Source organism: Patiria miniata, unplaced genomic scaffold (assembly GCF_015706575.1).
Source record: "Patiria miniata isolate m_02_andy unplaced genomic scaffold, ASM1570657v1 HiC_scaffold_3, whole genome shotgun sequence".
Lineage (NCBI taxonomy): Eukaryota > Metazoa > Echinodermata > Asteroidea > Valvatida > Asterinidae > Patiria > Patiria miniata.
In genome coordinates this window covers 26,026,602-26,030,996 of record NW_024037069.1, presented here as the reverse complement: position 1 = coordinate 26,030,996, position 4,395 = coordinate 26,026,602, and positions in this window count along the sequence as shown.

Genomic DNA, 4,395 nt, shown 5'->3' with positions numbered 1-4,395 from the left:
CGTTTATTTGACTGTGATTTTTTTGTGTAAAAAAATGAATGACTTGTCACCTTGTTGATGCGGGAAATGTCATCTCTTGTTGTAGACATGCTCCTCTTTCTTTAACATATTCTATTTTACTGTACAGCACAATACAACGTCAGACTTTAAATTTATGTCGAAAACATTTTTGAGAACAAAGCCGAACATAATGCATCTTCAGTGAATACATCACAATACTTAGGATTAGTCAACTGGTGTATTTTCAAATAGTACCAATATTGCGAGTACCCAATTTATGATTGTAGTTTATGATTCATAATTGATATCACTGCGTTATTTGATATTAGACCAAACAAAGAAATGAACATGAACTGGGATAATGAAACTGTTTCATGACGGTTTCGCTTTTAATCGATTTGAAATTTTTTGAAACTAACGTATGGAAGATTAGGCACATGTGTTTTATGAACTGAACAAGTCTTAAACAGGGGGAATGAAAACAAAATAAAATTAAATTCTATATTCAATTACAACTTCTTGGTTGATTTGATTTTGCGAAGAGTAGATATTATTTGGTCTGCAGATTTAAAGAACGAAACAGGTGAATTACCCATTTCAAATCAATACTAAATCCATTTCGTTTCTTATTTCAATGAATTATCTAAAGACTTGTTATTAAGTGATGTTATCGGGCAAAACCTGATCACCATTTTAGTTAGTTATTGGAATATATCTTCTTTTAAATTATTTCTTGTCTTTTCATTTTCCAGTCTTAATTAATATTTATTACTCTTCTTTATTCAGTGATCGGCCGATCGACCTTTTAGGTGACCGGGCACAACCCACTCACCGTTTTAGAATTGCTGGAATAAATGTTCATTTATAATGGACAATGACCCTAGTCAAAGGGGGAAGGAAGGAGGAACGCTCCTCTAGTTAAAGTGGACGAACATTCAAAATATGCAATAAAAAATGAGAGTGGTGACGACTATCTCCTGAACTTAAATTTATTCCTTACATCAAGAAAACACTTTAACCTCGAAAAACATGAAAATTATGAAGTAAATGAAGGGTGAAAACAATTAAGAAAACAATTTTAAGACATTTTTGTTGGAACGATTACGTTAGAGACGAAATGTTTACACTCAACTTGCACGTATACAAAATGCACCTGTTTTCAATATCATTTGTCATAAATTTCATAATTCCGTACACATTATCACTGTATGGAGAGTATAAAGAGTATGGCTGGACTTATGAGGAATTTCTGAATAGTCGTTACTTGAGCGAGAGGTGCCCAGTAGTTTTTTAGTTCGACAAAAAAAAAAAAAATATTGGTGTACAGACTAAAAACGGCATTTATAGCAACAAAAAAGAATATTACAAAACGACCCCAAGTATAAAAAAAATCGATACAGACTGTAAAAAGGGCGCCCCCTTGCATTAAAAGAGCCTTTTGATTCTGGTGTCCATGTGCTTATAATACGTTGGGATAATGAAGCTTTTGTTCAGTACCGTGCCATTGCTTATGGGTGCACACCGGTAAATAGGCCTAAATCCATCCGCCAAACTCATGAATAAAAGTTATACCCTCAAAATATTCTATATTAGAGAGTTCTGAGCGCCGTAAAATTGGGAAATTGAAGAGATATGGTATTGAACCTCTGGCCCAGATTTGGGGCTTCCAATTCTGAGCATTTTCGATGCTATTGGGCTCGAAAGTGGCGCTATTTTGCCATGTTGTGGAGGGATCGTTTTTCAAGTTGGCTACTTTTCAGCTTTGGGGAAAATAGGGGGTCGTCTTCTTTCGTTGAGAATATTTTGAAAAGTCAATGGTCAACCCACCAAAAAATGAAAAGAAAACGAAAGATGACATGTTGATCATCATTTTTCTGTGCAGCTTGAATACCTGTGATAGTTCTGAGTATTTTCAAAAGAATTTTGAAGTATGGGCATTTAGCACTAGCGTCTATGGGAATTTATTTGCAAGGTTGCATCCTTATGGACTTTTGACGGTTTGACATTGATGGTAATTAAGTCAATATAAAGACGACATCTTGTTAACCCAGACCAGACAGTTCACGTTTGGGTACAACTTGACCTACTCCCAGCATAAGTACCGCCCAATGGGCGGTGTTGTATTCGAGACCGGATAGTCCGAGACCGAGACCAAGACCGAGACCTGAAGTTGCGAGACCGAGACCGAGACCGAGACCAGCCCCTTCAAGGCGGACCGAGACCGAGACCGAAATGGTCCGAGACCGAGACCGCGGATAATAAATAACAATAATCTAAATAAACAACAAGACACTAATTACAGCTGAACAGTCTGTCCTTGAGATGTTGATGTTCATGGGGATGTGAAGGAAGTGATTGAAAGTTAGGAATCACTTGTACCTGCTTAATTGTGCCATGCGAGTGCTCTTCGTGTTGCTTCATGCCATAAATTACAACATGGCAACAGAATTTGTTATTGTCACAATCAATTAAAAAAATTGGAAACAACCTAATTTAAAGAAGTGGAAAACCTTATTTGATGAACTCCATATATTTTTGTCACTTTTTAATTTTTTTTTTTTTAAATTGTTTAACTACTATGAAGTGTAAATCTGATGAAGAAACTCTAACTTAGGAGTACGACAATTTGTACTAGTTTTTGCAAAACTTGAACATGTTGAAACTTGACAAAAGTAAAAAGTTAAAGGTGGATGTTTCATCTGTTATAGGAACTCGGACCCTAAACTCCACAGCCACCCCTTGGTTTCAGCAATGACCACTAACGAATATTTAAATGCAACTTTAATTTAACATTGGACCTCCTTGTAAACCTGATTCGAAAAAAAATTGGAGCAAGAAAATATTGATTTATTTTTTAAAATTTCAGTCATGGAATATGGATTTGTACATGTAGACCAAAAAATTGAGAGATGGTAGCCAGATATGGATTGGTCTGCCCCCCCCCCCATCCCTCTTTGTGATTCTCCTTCCAACCCTGCATGTTTGTGTGTCCCCTACATGTTTGTTTCTTGTTCCTCTGTCATTTACCTCTGAAGAAGGCCTGGCTAAAGCTGAAATGTAATGCCACTTTATTTTTGTTTAATGTCAATAACGTTACATATACTATAGAAGATTGATGAACCCTATTTGCCTGATCTATCTTCTGTTAATCTGCCCGTCGTCATCATCGTCATTAAGCTAATTGAGAATATGGCCGATCAAGGAGTGTGAGGATCCGGTCTTCACTGTGTGATAATGACTGGGTTTGGGGGTGACCGCTGTTAATGGACCTCGACTTCGTCTCAGTCCATTAACAGCGGTCACCCCCACACCCGGTCATTATCACGCAGTGAAGACCGGCTCCTCACACTGTTATTCCCTTTACTGTGAACATTTCACGTAATTTGCATACTCTATTCCCAAGTCGTGTCTATTTTAATAAAGACATTACAAAATTCAGCTGTCCACCACTAATACCAATTTAACAGTCTACGAATTGATAAATATCCATTAATAAATATAATGACCAAAAAAACGTTTTCCCGCCTCCACGAATAAAGGAAAAATTGAAAAGGAAAATAGAAAAAAAATCACCAATATTTCTAGGGAAAAAGAGTTGAATTGTTCCCATATTCAAAATACAAAATCTGACGGTAAAAATAATGTTTCAGTCTTGATTCATAAGATTTAAATCTCAGTTGTATTTGGAATCAATGAGGATGGCTATGAAGTGCTTGTTTCAACAGATCATCCCACAATAAAAACGAGAAATAAGAAGAGGAGCAATGGTTATTGGACTATGCCTCACTCACTAGAAAGTGAAGAGAGACATGTCCATTAGCACCACACTGCAGTCACATTTGCCCTAAACTGATTCTTTACTTAACCCTAAAAGGGCCGGGGCGGAATCCGCCCCCCTCACTTTTTGGCTGGTCTCGACTCGAGACCAGCCAAAATATCGAGACCAAAGGGGACCGAGACCGAGACCAAGACCGAGACCACAGCTTCCGAGACCGAGACCGAGACCGAGACCGGCAAAAAGTGGTCTCGAGACCGAGACCGAGACCGAGACCGGTCTCGAGACCTACAACACTGCTGCCCATGCCGTGAACGTTAACCAATCCTAAACGTTCCGATCCTCATTTCAAGTTCAGGTTCACTTCTGATTGGATGGGATGTCGTCAGTCTGTTGAATGGTTTGCGGCTGCGTAGTTTGTGACGCTGCCTGGTGTGGTTTTCATATAACGTATAAACATAGGATCACTCTCGAGGATTCTCGTTCATTCATTGCTGGCTCTTTCCTGATTGGCTGTTAATAACGTCATGCTGCTTGGTGGTTAACGTGTGTAGCTGCTAATGCGGGTTGGTTTGGTTTGATCATAGAGCTAGGGTTTAATTACAGAAAAAGGATTTTGT